Genomic DNA, 18,772 nt, shown 5'->3' on the forward strand with positions numbered 1-18,772 from the left:
AAATGCTACAGTCAATGACAGGGATGATACCTCTGTTTTGGTGCCTGCTGATGAGGCAGAACAGCAGCTTGAGGCAAAGGCTGCAACCATTGCAGATTTGCACTCGAAGGTGAGAATAAAATGGCAATATTTAAAACATAATAACTCCTAAAAAATGCAAGCGTATGTTAAGGACTGTAAATGATAACTGTTACATATCTTTCTCAGATTTACCAGAACATCCAAATAGCACAACAGAGACAGAAAATCTCTTTTGAAAAACGCAAGGGAAAGAATGTGAAATCTTTCCTGATTAACGTTGGAGATGAGGTCCTAAGAGCGAATAAGAGGAAGGAGGGCCGAAAAGGTGGAAAACTGGAGTGCAACTGGTTTGGCCCTTATGTGGTTTCCTCAATCACCAACAAGAGTGTGGCAACCCTGTTGAGCTCAACAGGAGCTCAGCTGAGACAGAGTGTGAATGTGTCTCAGCTGAAGCCCTTTATCAGGCCTATGTTGAGAGGTATTTTGATTATCAATACAAGGACACATTTTAGGTATACTTCATGTGTGGTACTTCAATAATACTGTTTATTTTTTGTCTATCTAATAACAGCTGAACCGAAGTTGGATTCGGAGGGGTCTGTTGCTGACCACCAGTATGCCCTCTCTGGTGCGAAATACGCAAAGGATCTACATCCGATTCAAGACAAGCTGGTAGATATATGTTTACTTCATGCACAGTGATTTGATTTTAATTTTTCTATGTTTTCTATTGGCTTGAAGTATGTTTTGCAATCTGTTATTTGCAGCTCAGCTATGTGCTAGACCACAATAGGCCTGGAGCAGAGGTCATTGTGAAGGAGGGTGATGTGTGCCTGACCAGAGAGGACTTTTGGAGCCTGGGTCTTCCTCAGTGCATGGAGTCAAATGTAGGTATACTTGAGCTTTCCTCCCAACTTCATCTTGTCTCAAATAAATGGCACAGGTAACTTACTGTTGTTACTGTTTCAGATTGGAAACACGTGCCTGAAGATGGTACAAGAAGCCAAAGACATGTCCGGTTTCAACAGACATCATTGGCCTGCTTTTTTCTTTTGAATAACACATATTTTCTAAATAGCTGTTTAGTGGTGAAACTCCAATCTCGTGAAGTGTGGTTGTCTCTTGTTGTTGAACATACTTCTATGAAGATTTCATTTTTTTTGAAAAACTATCAATATAGGGCAAAGATATATACATCGTGGATATGTATGTGGTTCCTACCTGGAAGTCCAAAACAGCTGACGCGTTGGCCAGTTTTCCAGTAAGTTCCTGTTGCTTGAGACCTATGTTTCTTGAAATTGATATACAGCAACTTAAAATCCCTTGTTTAAAATACTAGGCTGACCAATTGGCCACCAAGGACATGGTTTTCATCCTTGCCTGGAGTCGGCAGCAAGGAAAGGCAGATCACTATTTGCTTTGCGTGAGTCTGTTCCAAATGATCTCACCAGCATGTACAAAATGAACATAAGTTGTGCTGTGTGGTTTTCTTCTGGTGTTTGATTATGTCTAATTTCAGCTATTTTGTCAATGGTTGACAGGTGATCAAGCCAGCAAAGAGAGAGTTATATTTGCTCGACCCTCTTAAGCCAGATGGCTTTGGGGACAATTCCTACAAGGACATATTTAGGTTTTTGTAACATGATTACCCCCTTACCGTTCTGTGGCTTGTATGGGAGTTCTAAATAGTTTATAGTATTCTAATACTGCAGTAACCATCTTGTAGACCAGGGGTCTGAATCTGATCAAATTCATTTATAATATATCTCCATTTCCACAAAGTCTGGAGTGTCCTTAGTGGAACCAAAAGAAAAAGAGTCTGCAACAGGATGCTATGAATTATAATGTTCATTTTGTTATAAGCCTTGTTCAAAGGTTGTTTTCAAGTTCAGCTTTGTTCAGAGGCTGGTAAACGTATTTTTGTTTGTTTTATTTTAGCCCCGTTCAGTGGCTTTCATAACTTTCCTCTTTTAAGGCATGCAATAGTTCAATGTAAGGAAATCCAAAAACATGAATTATATTGAGTATAGCGTTCCTTCACCAAATCAATTCCCATGTCTTATCATTTCTTTTGACAGTGACCTAGCGCACCGCATTGCTCCAGGTCAGTGGACAGTAAAGTTCGGCAGAGACGTCAAGGTACATTTCTCCACCATCTCATACACCTGCTTTCACATGTCTTTATTTTCCATTTGACCATGAACATCACTGTTATATTCCAAATTCTTACAGGGTTAGCCTCACCAAACCACGGGCAATGACTGTGGCGTCTTCATACTGATGGTAAATTCCTCCCTTGACACTTTTTTTTAAGGGGTTTTGTTAGTTTTTGAAACTCATAACTTAACAGATCTTTATCCTTTCACAGTATGCACTCAACTTCAGCACAGATGCTCCACTTTGGTTTACCGAGGTCAGTATTTATCCTCTGAGTTAGTATTTCAGGGGGAAGAGGGGGCTAACATTGAGTAGACAAATGATGAGGTTCCATTCATTTTCAACTTTATTATTGTTACATTTTCTTTTAGCGGGACATAGCACAGATCCGGAAATGGTGGTGCATTATGCTCATGGAACGGTACCAGATTGAAGGGTAAATCATACATTTTAAATGTTACTTTATAGACAACAGTTTCTTTGACACTGATTTACATTTTCATCCTGATATTATGTGATTTTTATAGCCACGGACAGAGGTTTTCTTACTGGACCAATGAGGCCGAAGAGCTGCTCAAAGGGGCACTGGAGCCAGTGTACAGGGTCTCAAAGAAGCAAAAGACAGAACATGAGGTCAATAGGCACACTCCTGTTTGTGATAAAGAAATGTAACAATCCAGATTATTTAACACATGCATACATATCAATATTGATAATTGTATACACATGTAATTAAACAATCACATGACCCACACCTTATATTTTCCTTCAAAGGTCCAGTTTCAAAAGTCCGACATGTGCTTCATATTGGAGGTAATATCTTTTCAGTGAAGCAGTAACTGTTTTTTGTTTAAAAAACGACCTGTGATCACGGCAGAATTTCCAACTATTATGTCTCACTGCTTTTTTTAACTTTATTGATAGCTGTTTTTTACCTCAAGGAGAAGAATAACAAAACATAAGAAAAATGTGTGTGATATATTCAACATTAATATTAAAAATGTGTCTTTTTGCTACCTGAAGCCCAAAGAATCTTGGTATTTCGATTGTGCTGGCAACAGTCTAGTCAATGTGTTGTTAAATATGTTTGATCTAGTCTGACCAATACTTCACAGCTGCCAAACTGTCTTCTCTCGGACCTTCTGATGGAAGTGGTTCTCCAGGAAGGTGACAAAGCGTACTCATCACTCACTCTAGTGTGTACCACCTTCAGAGACACAATGTCCACTGTGTCTTTCAGAAGAGGGGCCCACTTTCGCTGGCTTGAGAGTAAGTGATTCAGTGAAGGTGCAGCAGTATACGACAGCTGTGGTGTCTATGCATATTTTTAATGGCTCTATTGAAATGCTTGTTTTACACAGGTGTTGCTACATGGAGTTTGTTCTCTGCTTCATACAAGCAGGATTTCAACGTCATGTACACCATTGACACCTGCCGTGGATGCTTGGAGCCTTACAAAAACTGCAAACCAGGTAGACTTCTTATTCTGGATAATAATGTTTATGTGTCATTACATATTTAGTGTGTTGTGGTCCTAGTGTGATTCAATTACAATATTTTCTTTTTCTATTCATAGGATATGTTGGGAAAGGTAAAAGAGGAGAATTGCAGGGCATCTACTCTGATGACCAACATCCAGGCTATTGCAGTCCCTTCTGCAACCAGATATCATAGGTAAAGATTAACTCACACAAACAAATGTCAGAATAGACTAAATTGTCACTGCAATTAATGAAGATCATCATTTGATATCTTACCTTCAAGTTTGGTTTTCCCGGACGCTGCCCGTCGTGGACTTCGGGTCGTGGACTTCGGGTCGTGGCTGAACCTGTCTCTGCAGTCCTGCCTTGGGTCATGCTGCTTCCCTGATGGCTTCCTCATATATTCTGAACAATCTGTGCTGTTTTCCTATCCACATGTAAAAGGAACTAGAAGGATTTCTTGATACTAAGGGCTGTAGAGAAAAGTTTGGAGCTTTTTCCATTAACGTTGAAGTTCAAATTCTCAATAAACACTTGAATGCTGTGCTGTCTTTCTATTTACTTGAATGTGTGAATTCATTCAGTTGGGTAGGTAAGCTTGGGATGGATATATTAAATATATACATACAAAAAATTAGAGACTCTTTCCAATGAAAGTAGCTAGCCGCAATAGCTCCAAGATTGCTATATCTAGTTTGTAGGTCGCCAAGTTGGCATCATTGACAGTTCGTCTCTTAAAGCCTCTAAAGCTCTGCAACAAAAAAGGATCATTATGAATGTAAATACTATACATGGTAATGCAGCAGGGCAGAGTGCGATGAGGCAGGCAGGCAGAACCAGATTTATTTCTAAATATTTGTCGATCAATATTAGGCTACACTAATATAAGGCTACTAGTATTATGATATTACTGCAATAATATTCCAGTGGTGGCTGCTTAAGGTTGTTTCTGGCTCGTTTGATCCAAACATTGTCCAAAGCTCAAAATGTATTGTAATAGATGTAAGAATTCTCAAAATGTACAATATGTTTTGATCCAACACAATATTCTGATTCAATCCATATATGTTAGGGGTTTTTTTTTCACCAAAATAAATAGACTGCCTTCTCTCCAGCTCACCGCACACAAAGGGGGGGGGGGGGGGGGGGGGGGGGCATCTGTATTAACGGGTCAGTCTATAAGCACTCTAAAAGCACCATAAATTACATTTAAATAACCACAAAAAGACAATTATTGTTTCCGATATTGATTTAACGAGATGCTGTTATAACATGGAAACGGCTTAATTTAAAAAAATAAGCTTCAAAAATGTTTTATGAAGCACACTGGGTACAGCCCTGTAATACATGTGTTCCGTGTGTATATAGTCTTACGCAAGAAACACATAGCATGAACAGACTGCAACAAAACCAGTCTTACAAAACAGACTTCTGCTAAACTGGTGCAGAAGCAAAGCATCTGCCTTAGATGAAGTTCACACAGAACTGTGGAAAAGGGAGAACATCTGTACTTGCTTTCAACGACATGATCAGGCTTATATATTATAAAAGTGTTGGCTAAAGTAACGCAGAATATATATATTTTTTAATTGTAAATAATTAAGTACACACACATAACAAGCTGTACCGAGTTCCTCCGGCTGCAGTTCCGCAGACGGCCGGTGTGTGGCAGCATAGCGCTGGGAGCAGAGGGAGGTGAGTATATGACGGATATGACGGATGACGGATGCGACGGAAATACACCCGAACATATCTGGTAGGCCGAACATATCTGGTACTGACACCGGAAGTACTTGCCACAGATACCACAGAGTAGCGGCCTCTGTGGCATATGCCGGAAGTACTTGCCACTGCCTGCAGATGCCACGAAATGCGCTTGCTGTCTCTCCAAACGCGTCTCTTCTCTAATCTCTGTGCTGCTGAGGGAGAAGAACACACTGCGCTACTGTACCATTCGATTCGATTTCACGTGGAACAGTGTTGTCACGTGTGTTGGAATTGCGCAAGTCTATTCGGGAGTTTTTACTTCTCCAAAAGCGCACAGAGCTGGCTGCACTTTTCAGTGACAATGTTTGGGTCACCAAACTTGCCTATCTTGCTGATGTTTTCGCTGAGCTGAACAAACTGAACAGTTCAATGCAAGGCCCCAATACACATGCCATTCATCTGTATGACAAAATGGAAGGAGGGAGCGCATCGGGGAGGAAATATTTTCCATGTTTCCATCAGTGGATGAGCTGGGAGATTCTGCTGTGCTCTCGCCCCCCATAACACGCGCAATTCTTGCGCATTTGGAGGCGCTCAAGGGACAATTTGGGCACTACTTTTCTGAGGCTGACTCCTGGCGCAGGGACAAGACATGGATACTGTTTCCATTCACAGACAACGCAGCAGACGGCACACGCCTGACAGTGACAGAGGAGGATCAGCTAATCGAACTATCCACGGACAGTACGTTCAGACACATATATGACACAAAACCACTCACCCAGTTCTGGATCTCTTGCCAGAAAGACTTTCCGCAATTGGCAGGAAAAGCTATGATGAGCCTTTTGCCCTTTGCAACAACCTATCTTTACGAAAGTGGATTTTCCTCACTCACTTACTTGAAAAACAAATACAGGTCAAGGCTGCAGCCTGAGGCTGATATGACCCTCTGCCTGACAACCTCCATCCGTCCAAGGTTAGATAAGCTGTGTGCTACTCATCAGGGTCAGACATCTCACTAATGTGGGAGTACGTGTGCCATCCACAGATGGTTTGAGGATCCACTGTCCCTTCTACATGTATGTTTAAAGTTAAAATCTGTGAATTATTTTAATAGCTCAGTGTTGTGTGCAAGATGTATGTTTATAAATGGCAGTGGCACGGCCACCCTGTACCTTGCACATGTTTAAAATAAAAACATGAATATATTAACCTGTGTATTATTTGAATAGCTTAGTATTGAATGTACAATAACAGAGTAGCTATGTTGATACACGGCACTAGGCCCTGTTTAATATAAAACACAATTGTATGCCATACATATAGTAGGGGGGTCCCTGCTCCAGCTCTCCATCAGTTTGGGGGTCCCTGGCCTGAAAAACGTTGAAGACGCCTGCTCTAGATGATAGTAAAGGAGGTTTCAAACTTCCTTTATAACCTCCTTTAGTTTAGGAACCACTGGACCTTCCTTTACGAAAGGAAAGGAGAAAATGCTGCCCCACAATGCCTTGCGGCCGCAGCATTTGCGTCACACAACAGTCGGCCGTTCGCGGAAACAACCGATTATGAACGAGAAATTATATCATGAAAGTTACGGTGCTTATTAAGCTTTTTAAAACGTATGTGGTAAGTTGCCAAAGTGCTTTGTTTTGAACGTTCATCAGTATTATAATCAAAAAGAGAAATATGAACGTTAGTTTTGACTGAAATTATCAAATAAAGTCAGCATTTCACAGTCTTTACTGAGCTGTGTGGGGTTTGTTCAACTTTTAAAAGATGTTTGAATGGTGATAGATGTTAAGGACTAACGTTTATAATAAATCCATTTGTGTTTATTTTAAGATCTTTTCGTACAATAATAAGTATTGGGATCATTTGTATTAATGTGGACCGGAGGAAGAGGGGCATAAGTTTCACTTTCCTTTTTTATTTCAATTCCTACTTTAATCATGAAGAATATGTTCTTACCATTTAAAAACATGTCACAAAATGTAACTACATTACCCATTGTTGTTTTCATGTGATATGTGATCATTTTAAACTTTAACTTACTTGCTTATTAGCATCAATAAAAGGTCCTTTAAAAACCTCTTCAAGGTTAGTATAGCTTAAGTTTGTCTGTTTTATCTGTTTTAGTTTGCCATTTATCTAATTGTGGCTCGGATTGCTGCTCGGTTGCATGTCAGTTTAATCAATGTTTCCATAGTAACAACAACCCCATTGCTTTGTGAGAATGTTGCCATTCTCCACTTTTTGGGACTCGGGGAACACTTCTTTCAAACTCGCCGGAGCTGAATCTGATTCATATCATGCTCTCTATTGCAGGAGATAGTGTTCTGTATCAGTTCCCAGCATGTAATCACAATTTTGATGCAATTCCTTCCTTATGAAGGATAACTTCTTTGGCAATCAGTGTGATTCAGGACATATCCAGAGGTTTTTCAGAGCCCTGTGTGTGTGTGTGTGTGTGTGTGTGTGTGTGTGTGTGTGTGTGTGTGTGTGTGTGTGTGTGTGTGTGTGTGTGTGTGTGTGTGTGTGTGTGTGTTTGTGTTTGTTTGCTGAGGTTCGATAACATTAGACTACTGGGAGTAAATCTGTGGAGGTACACAGCTCTCTCTTTGTGTGCGCGCCTGCAGAGCTCAGATTAAACTTGAATGATCGGTGTAGGGGCTTCCTGCTGCTTCCTCCTCCTCAATCATAGCGGTTCATCTCTTGTTATTGTTGTTATACTCTGTGGAGAAGCAACAGCATCGGTCCACCGTGTCTCAAAAGACACCTAAGAAACACGTCACTCACTATACAAACATTGGATGTCACCTATTGTTTGCTTCTGCTTATTTATTCTATTATAGTTTGACCATATGTCCATATCCACAGTAATCTGAGTTTCCACAGCGAGGACTGAATGAGAATGTGATCCTTTTTGTAGGGTTGGAAATGAATAGAGCCGCCCTGCACTGTCTACATGACATTTTCAGGGAAAGAATCTGAAATGACAATAACAGTGGTTTAGTTGTCAAGCCTTTAAAAACTGTCTTTAAAATTGTAATTATGAGCCATTCTTCAAACAATAAATCTCGTTTTTTATATTCCTTACAAGTAGGTGTTGATATGCCATTCAGGGATGTTCATATAAAGACATTTTTCTCAATTGTGCATGATGAGAAAAAACATCATCCCTTTTAGTCCATCACAGCACTGTCATTCTGCTGTGTAATTATAATAATATGCTTCTGTAATTTATGCATTTAGATTTATTATTGAAGAAATGCTCTCAGCCACACCTTGGCTACTTTATGTGTTCTGTTGAAACTTTTAAACTATACAGCTCTCGAAAAAATTAAGAGACCACTCCAAAATGTTTCTTAAATCTCCATCTTTGCATGTATGGCAGTCTTCCATTCCAGTGTCTGTTGAATACCAACAGGAAGACATTTTGTCAGTAGTTTATAGAAAACCATTTTTTTTTCATTTTATATACCTATAAATGGTTAAACCAGTCTTATGTTGCAATGTTTTTTATTAAAAACATTGACATTTAAATCTACAAATTGATCAGCCTGATATTGTTTGGATTTGTTATGTTCCAATTATATGCACTGATATTCTATCAGGTATTTTCTGTGTGGGAGGCGTTGTCATTTGTGCCCTAACCTGCCAGCCAGGTGAGTACCAGCAGAAAGGGAAAGGACCCAAATAAAGAGCATCCAGGCAGAGAGGGACAGTTCAGTGAGTTATTGAAAAAAAGTAAAGATCCAAAAGGTCACTGACATGTGCAGCAAGTCTGAACAAGAGAAACTGAAGATCTACGGGTGAATGGTTGTGGAGCAGGGAAAAGGTGAAGGCAGACAGATAGGTAGAGAGGTGCTCATGAACAGCAGGGACAGGTGGATTAAAGTAAAACATGAAGCAACATTAACAACCTGGCAAGGAGCAGGTGGAGATGGGGTGTTATAAATACCAGGGAGGGTAATTAAGGAAGGAGGAAGAGGAGAGCAGATGGATATAAGCGTCACGTGACTAGGACTGGTACTTAAGTCTGAGGAAGAACGGCGTGTTTGGAGAATTCCCAGGAAATGCATTGACCCAGGGGAATTGGGAATATGGATGAACTCAGGTTCTGACATAACCACACAGAACAATGACATATCCGACCGACAGAAGTCATTTTAATTCAGGAGCAAGGATTACTCTTCAATTTAATTTTGCACACATTTTATTTAGAAAATGAAGGTCTCACTTTTGTTTCGATGCATTTTGCACTCTTGCAGGAATACAGTTCTAGGAGGGAAAGGTAAAGCCCTCATTTATGAGTTATTGTAATGGTATAAAAGCAGTACATTTAAACAGATTTATTAGTTGTGTTTTTCTTTTGTGGGGAAACAGCATGCAATGACTACATATAGAACCTTTTAAAATCTCAAAAATAATGATACACTGTTTTGTGTTTTATGTATTTTGAGGCATTCTTCTGACAACTCACTGACAATTTCTGAACATGTTTTGCAGTCTTGAAAAATTGTCTGTCATAAATGTTTTACGCTGCTCACCGGGGCTTGAGACTGAAGCATCAGCGGCCATAATATTACAGCGTTGCCTCTTTGATTCACACCTCGTTCTGCTGTATTTCACAGCTGACATAATATCGTATAAATAGCTTATGAGATCTGACATCAGGGCTCATTTTTCATGAATGTTTTGGGAAGTTGTTAAAGTGTGTTAAGTTTGATTTCAAACAATCCTGACAAGGGTGCCATATTTGTATCGCTATATAAAATAAAGCCTGCAGTGTTTTTCTCTGCTGAGTTTTACCCTGTTTTTATTTATTCCAAGTGTGCTCTTAGCATATGCAACGTGTATGTATATTATTAGATTAAACCTGACCTTGCTTGGCAGTCATATCTTTTTGAGTACTCAAGAACCTCCGCTTCTCAGCACATGGCCGCAGACTGCAGGTGGATGTCTGTGATGAGTGACAGAAGAAGAAAAAAAAGAGGCAAGAAATCAATGGTGGGAAATAAAAAAACTGTTTGTTGTTCAGCAGTCTTACCTTGAATGACACATGCGTTCGGAGCAGGGTGGTCTTTACACAGCAGAGTAAATGTTCACCCATCAGTATGGATAAGTAGCATGACTTTTACATGCCCTGCGGTTACATGTGGGCAAATCATGGAAATCACCACACGCTTTCATGTACCATTAAAGGCTTTTCAAGTAGCATCTCTGTTATTTCCACCAACAGCGCCTTTGATTGATGTATGTTAGACATGTTGCTTTAATTATCCAGCCGTGAGAATATTTGATGAGTATTGAGTCGGTGCAGATGTGATCTGCCCTTAACTGTTGAGACTCTCCCAGAGGACTAAAGCAGGATGCGTTCAGCAGGCAGTCCATGTCTGTGCTGATGAAGTCAGACACTCACTGAGGCTGGATATTAACCACAACGGGTGCTTTGTCCTAAGCCGAGATAGAAACAGTATATTGCTGACGCTCTAAAAAAGGATCCAATATCATGATAGTGAGATTAGTTTTAAGTGACTCACCGAGAGACTAACAACATAGGCTTGCTCTCATTTGACAATTTCCTTGTGTGAATGTGATTTCCTAAATATATTCTCTATTATCCTATCATTTTCCTATGCCTTTGTATCCCAGAATAAAGTGCTGTCACTCCATATGAAACATAATTTATGGTAAATTATTCAAAGAAATTCAATGGGGAAAATATCCTTTGTTCCAAAGATACAGTATCAAATCAAATGTCTGTTTCAAAGATTTCACTGTTGATTTCACTGTTGTTTGAGTGTAAAGTAAAAGCTATTAATGCAACACACATATATGAGCATTTTTCTTCTACGTTCAAACACCTGTCTCTGAGAGGAGATATTGCACTAAAGACACGTTTTATTAAACATTGGCACAGCTACACTTAAATCCAGTGAAACAGAATTTGTGTGTGACAAAGTGACTCACAAACACTTTTTGTCAGGTGGGAAACATTCCTCAATTCACTTTTACAAAGGAAGAAATGTTCTTTATTATTGAGGTATATTTCGATTTGTGTGTATGTGCATATGAAGCTGTTACCATTGCCTATTTTTGGTGAAATTAATTCATGTATTATATGAATCTGAAATACTATCTCATTTACTTATCTCTGCCTACTATAAAGACATGTTTTTCCTTGTACGATGTGAGGGTCTAAGGAGAGAGGGTGTCGTTTTTTCCTCATACTGATATTCTGAACAATCTGTGCTGTTGTATTTGCTGTAAAGTGTCTCTACTGTAGGCTATTTTTATTATATGTACAGCTCTTTGGCTCGACCAAAAATCGTTTATAAATGTGCTATATAAATAAAACTTGATTTGATTTGATTTGCAATGATAACTGCCACATAAAATAAGCATATGATCCGTTGGGACAATCATTTATTGTTGAAGTCATGAATTATTTATAGTGGCTCATCTGAGTTTTAAATAGATACACGAGTTGTCTTTCTACTGACAAACAAACATGGACAGATCTTTCTTTCAAACCACACAAATGCACCATAGTTGTACTATTTTTCTCTTAATCTTTAAGCAAGCTTCCGGACAATTATATTAATAGATTCAAAGTGTAGAATAGGCACCTGAGAGAACTTTGTATAGATTGTTAAATGCATTAATTTAGCTTCAAATAAGTGTGGCTTTAATTCTCTGCTGAAGGACAGGTGGTTATGAATTGTAAAATTGCCCTCTTCATATTTGCATGAAGCCTTTGTGTTGCGCCTGGAGGCACTTCTCTCTTTTAACAACCACGTTGTGCAGAAGCCATTAAGAGGTAAAATTCTGAGTAATTTATCGGGTCTTGAAGGCTCTTCAGACAAGAAATTCATTTTGACATCAGGAATTGCAGCAGGGACCAAATCCTGACAGGATATTCAAACTGCAGGTTTAATCCTCTGTTCTCTGACACAGACATCATGCATTTAGATTCAATTTGTTGTCCTACTGTATGTAAAGTTGTAGAGAAGCTATAGCTATGTGAAAAAAACGTAATTGTTTTTCTTCTATAATTCCTAGACAACATGTTGCTGTCGCTCAATACCTCATCAGGATGTCAACCTCTAGCCCACTGCTGTCTACTGAAAAAGTAGATTTTTTGACATTGACGTAAATAAAATGCAAACATGTTCATCATAATGAAAAATATGTAGAGGAGGCATTCAGATATTTTACTAAAGAGTCAAAGTAGCAATACCACAGTCTAATTACAATCCTGCATTCAAATTGTACCACTGCAAAGTTATCTTTTAACATAATAAATCATCTTTAATTGTTCATTATATTTTACATAACCAAGTTGAATGTGTTAAAGTAATTTTAGCGGATTAGACATGTTAATATTTGCCTCGGATATGCAGTGAGCAGAAGTATTGAGTAGGAGAAAATGGAAATACTCAGGTAAAGTACCTCAAAATTGTACAAAAGTATAGTGGAGTAAATGTAGTTTCTATTCACCAATATCACCCTGTACAAAAGTGTGGCTCATTGGTGTATTTACAATAGATTTTGGACAGACATTTGAACATGTCAGCAGGAAAGGCACAGATGTATTTAATAACATTTTTGAAGACTGCATTTCAGTAAAGCAATGTCCTGGTTTTATGCTGGCTTACTGTAACATTGTGACACTTAATGGAACTGAAGCGTAGTTAACATTATCAGTTCAGATGTGTTTTTCCTACTATGACAAGTCAAAAGGTCAGGTAAATGTCTACAGGTATATGGAAGATAAATGATGAAGCTTTGCTACAAAGACAAAACTCAGCACAGATCAATCCTGTCTTTTCCTGTTTCTATTGTACTCATTTTCTTTGTATAGCTCTCCTGTATAACAAATTGAGCAACGTTCACATGTCAACATCAAAGCCAGCCTGGGAAAAGCTGCAGCTACATACTTCATCACTATCATTTACACTTTGATGACACGCTAATTGAACATAACATGTAAACAACGGTGAGTTGCAACCTGCTCGGGTAAATCACACATATCTGTCATCCAGGAAACTGAAAGGGAAACTCGGTTGCTGAAGTTGGAGCTGACAAAGCAGGCTAATTTTCTGAGTCTCAGTTCAGGAAGAGAAGCCTCACTTGTGGTTCTGTGTTTTCCCATCTGTGGAATGAGGTGCAACATCAGCACTAAGCTACCTTACTGCACACTCACAGATGATTTAACAGCCAGCTCGTAAGCGCAGCCATGGATTAATAGAGCTTGACATAAAGCCTTTTCACTGGCTTTATCTGTTTCTCCCAAGCTTGGGGGAATTCAGCAGTGGTGCTTTTCCCAGCGTGACACCAGTATCATTTGCGATTTTTCACAGTACCTTTTTGCTTTGTCCCCAAACTTTAGGGTTTATGCTGTGTTTGCAAGCACTTCCCTACTACTGGCAATTTCTCTCCTCAGAGAATCAGATCAAAGTAGTAGTGGCTCTTTTGCCCAAAGATTAGCCTAAATGAAGACCTAATTCTATGCTAAGCCCCTCTGGGTCATCTAAATGTGTAAAAAGACGCTCAGATACAGTCTTAGTGGTAATGCTGCTTTGGATTATGGGAGGTTATCGCAGCTGACCTCATAATCCACTTGTTTACTTCTTCAATTTTGTTGTAGAGGTCCCAAATGACAACATTTCTTCTGAGTTAAGCCATGAATTTTGAAAAGGTTGATATAGTTCAAACATACAAACAGTAAATGTGTAGGAAATGTGGGGATTTGGAGGGCTTTTGGGGCCTTTAACAAAATCTGTGGATGTATTTTTAATCTATGAGAAACTGAAGCATTTTCCATCATGCCCTCTGCAGTAAGAAGACGAACGTGTACTTTTTCATTTTTTATGTCAAAAGTCTAGTGCTAAACAAGAAGTTAAAACATTTCCCCACCAATTTCTTGACTCAGTGTGTTTTGACTTGAAATGCCCTCATGGTAAAACTCCCACAGGGATTTCTCCTGAGAATGAGGCAGTGTTATAATGAATGTAAGTTAACTGGGGTTTTCTTTCCAAATACTGTTGGTCTCAACCTGCAGGTGACCTTCCAAAGTACAAAGTCAGTCAAAAACCCAGATCCATATTGAAGTTTTCACAAGAAAGCCAGCCATTCTCAGCACTGCTCAGAATGTGAATTAAGCCACAACAGAGGAACAAGAGAAAAATACTGTCGAGACTAAGTGGAGATTCTTCTGAGATGAAACGCAGGATGTGCTTTCTGCTAATTGTCTCCCTCAGGAAAATACCGTTTTTTTGTCTTGTTTTAAATGTTAGATTTCTTGTGACTTTCTCTGTCTGTTTATTTGCAAAAGTGAGTGATGGAATCTTCCCAAATAAAAAGTAGCTACAGTTTTCTGACAAATTTCCATACGTTTTAACACATTACATATAGTAGTCGCTCTCACCGTAGTTTTAATATGACTTGCATACTAATAAATCCGTACTTGTATTAACAATAACAATGCAAGTATTTACAAACATGTCCTTTAAGCCCTGAACTACTAACCATTTCTCTGCCATCTGGTGACCATGTGATAATCTTTATTGCATGAGAGAGTTACTCAGAAATTAGCTGGATTGTTTATTCGGATCGAGTTCTGTACTACACTGCCATTCTTACGTATTAAAGAGCAGTGTGTTCAAACTGACCGTAAATCCTCCTCTGTCAGCATCAGAATCAGAAATCCTTTATTTTTCTCACAGTGCGAACATATAGGTGTCAGAAAAAAGGCAACAAGCCACCGTTAATAATATAAAAATAAAGTACACATCCACGGTAGAACTCCACATGATGAACCATGTTTAGATTTGAATAAAAATAATGGCAGACAGTTTTTAATGTAGACACTTGTCTCACTGTGCTCTTTTTCTCTGGCTGCCTTTCTGGTGATGTTTTTGTGTTTTGTCCAAAGCTCCCTGTAGACCATTAAGTATTCACCAGGAAAATACTGCCATTGCACAACTGACAGCGGATGATTTTTGGACCTCAGAAGAGTTCTCTGCCAAACCAACGTTGTGGAAGACTAGTGTGGGTCCTAAATGCCTGCAGCTAAAGGAGGAAGCCCCGGGGATCATCGACAAGCTGCCGCCAAAAATACAAAGGAACAAGGAATATTTTACACCAATTACTGCGGTACCAGCTAAATCAGTGAACCCACTACATGGTGCAGGATATTTGGGAGGAGAAAAAAAGGAGAGGACAGTGTTTGCTACTCTATCCAAACAGCAACATCCTTATGATAATTGCATTGCTTTGATATTCTATATGAACACTATAGATATTTACTAGCCTGACTGTCCTTATCCATTTTCTTTAATATACCAAATGGCCCTTAGTAATGGTAGCATCACTCACAATTACAATAAGCATGGCAACGGCGGTTTATCTCACACAGTGTATTTTATTTAGTCAATATTCGTTTTTCCGTCTTAACAATGTGATGATTAGAGGCTGCGGGCTGGAGTGGAGGAGTTCTCACAGGATTGCCAATTTGGAGCACTTGCTGCTGACCACATGAACACACACACACAATTTGAGATAGATGCGAGAGGGATTGTGTGTGTGTGTGTGTGTGCGTGTGTGTGTGTGTGTGTGTGTGTGTGTGTGTGTGTGTGTGTGTGTGTGTGTGTGTGTGTGTGTGTGTGTGTGTGTGTGTGTGAGAGAGAGAGAGAGCAGGAAAGCGAGAGAACATCAATCTTGACCAACATGATTTGCTGACTGGATGAAAGCACTCCATCTGTCTTTTTATTGAGGGAAAATTGGTTGAATTGAGCTCAGTGGTTCCACAAAAAGAGAGATAAAAAACATTAGAATATGTCCTTGTCCACACTTGTGGTGCAGAGAGATATTTCAGCAATAGTGGGAAATCAAGAAGACCAACGTATCACACTTAAGAGACAAGAGGACCTTTATTGACATCCACCTATACATTGCTGAATATGAATACAACTGCATTTATTTGGTCCTTGGTTTATGATCAGCACTGCAGCAATGACAAGGTTTCAATTCTTGCAATGTTTATCTTGTTTGGGCGTAAAGTATTTTAAATTAAAGCGGATCACTGAAACATGACTGAGGTACAGATCCAACACAGCAAAACATTTCAGTCCAAATACTGTTTTGTATACATGATCACAACAAACATAATTAACACTACCACCAGTTTACAGTTTACAACCAGTACAGCCAATACGTCTTAAATCAAGAAGGGAGTTATTAAAGACCCATTAGCAATGTAATTTACTGCATGTAAGGTCATTTAGTGTGCAAATCAGTCATATGAATAGTTATCAATGCTGCACTGTACAAACAAGATGCTGTAGGCAGACTTTGTGAGCATCGCACTGAGCCTGTCAACCTGACTGCCCTCTTTCTCAAGACTTTAGCTAAGCTAACCAACTGCTGTCATGTATCTTCACATTTACTTTCACGTCAATCTCCTCCGAATGAATGAATCTGCCCAAATTGATAAACTATTCCTTTCATGTACAATTTTAGAGGGGGAAAATAATGTGCCAATCTTATTAAAATCTGAGCAGCTGGGTGTTTGGCAATTTCTTGATAAATCAACATCAGCAATATAAAAAGTCATTGTCCCCACAGACGACAGTGATCAAAGATAATGATGTTGACATTGATTATATATTCTGACAAAGCTTGACAAAGCTTAAAAGCTAACCCTTATTCACAAGCAGTCTGTCTTTTAACCTATAAACCATTTGACTTACTCAGCCTGCACAACGTAGGCATCATTAACAACGTTAATGATTTTGCATTAGCTATTTAAGCAGCTGTTTTGTAAAGAAAAAAAAGGAGGACAGACACAACAAATATTTGGCAGTAGGATTTCTCTTTCTTCCACTCTCTGCTGGGATATTGCCTTGGTTTCTCAGCTTTTTCTACCAGATTATTTGTGTTGTTTCTTCTTAAGAATGTTTACACTGCAGCAGACACAGCGTTGAGCGGTTGTGTTCATGATGAGTACAGACGTGGATTATAATCCCCTCCGGCATAATTGAACGCATCGCTTCAGACAGCAGGGCCAGAACGACAAGCAGTCAGACTGAGGAGGAAGTTATATATTTCCCTGACTTTATTGTTTTGCTGAATATATGACAGCAATCCTTTTTGGTTGTAAATTAAAATGAGGAAAGGCTGTCATAAAGCTCACAACAGCTGGCAGGCGGCTAAAGTCCCAGCTGAGTCAAATGTACAGGTGTGACTGCTTTAAGCCTCTCTTGGGGGAAAGAACAAAACAAGTCCCAGGTTTATTGAGATGAGCATCCAAATTGTTACCTCTTTTGCAGTGAATTGAACCAGATTAAACTCAATACCCAACTTTAATCAATGCTGGGAATATATTATACATCTCTTGCCTAAAAGAATATGTTTTATAAACCAAACAAATGTTTTTTTGTCATAAATGTGCACAATTGACATTTTAACACTTTTTCGACTAATGCTGGAGAGAGAGAACAACATTTTAACATGTCGATCCCTGAAGTGTTTTCTATCCATTATACCAGCAAACATACACAGATGAAGCAATTTCAGCAGATCATACATCTGTGAGTGGAGATTATGCTGCATTTAGTGCGCCATAAACAACAAAAGAGGTTTTATTGTAAACAACAGAAGTTTTTGATTAGTGTGTCTCTCACTATCAATCTATTTGATAGAAAACGATGGTATCTGTTCTGTGATTTGAAGTGAAGTGAGGTTACCTAGCTATCAATAATTGTGCTATACTCCCACATTTCCTGGGTTTTATGCTTCAATACATCTAAACGTTTTGTTTTTCTAAATGAGGTGTTGGTCATTTGTAAAAATATCCAATAGACCTCTTATTCACTGATGATGATGAATGGTAGTGTTTACATGTTGGGTTGCATCTTGATGAATGTTAACATCGATACAATGTTGGTGGGAAAAATCCAACAAATCCAACAAACCTTATTTAGTATCTTTAGCCTTTTCTATGCTGAATCATGTCGTTTTCCTGAAGCCCTGCAGAAAATGTTCAGTATCTCTGTCCCCTGTGCCTCGCCGTTGGGTACAAACCTGTGGTAAGGGTTGTGGCTTGGCACATTCGGAGTAGCCTGGGCAACAGAGTAGCGCCCTGCTGGTGCACATTCAAAACACAACAAAGCTGGGCAGCAGATGAAGCAGTATGAACTCAAAGTCTAAAGCACCTGAAGGGGAGAGGTTGCATTTTAATGTGCTACATCCATGTCCTACCTCTGAAGAATAAAGACATTAACACACTCCGGTGTCCTCTGATATCGTTCTTATAACCCCCAAACAGGAGCGCTGTTCCAGGAACCAAACCCCCGAGCAGCCATGCCTCAGGGTCAAACATTAAATAGGCATCGGAGGTG

Source organism: Gymnodraco acuticeps, unplaced genomic scaffold (genome assembly GCF_902827175.1).
Source record: "Gymnodraco acuticeps unplaced genomic scaffold, fGymAcu1.1, whole genome shotgun sequence".
Classification (NCBI taxonomy): Eukaryota; Metazoa; Chordata; class Actinopteri; order Perciformes; family Bathydraconidae; genus Gymnodraco; species Gymnodraco acuticeps.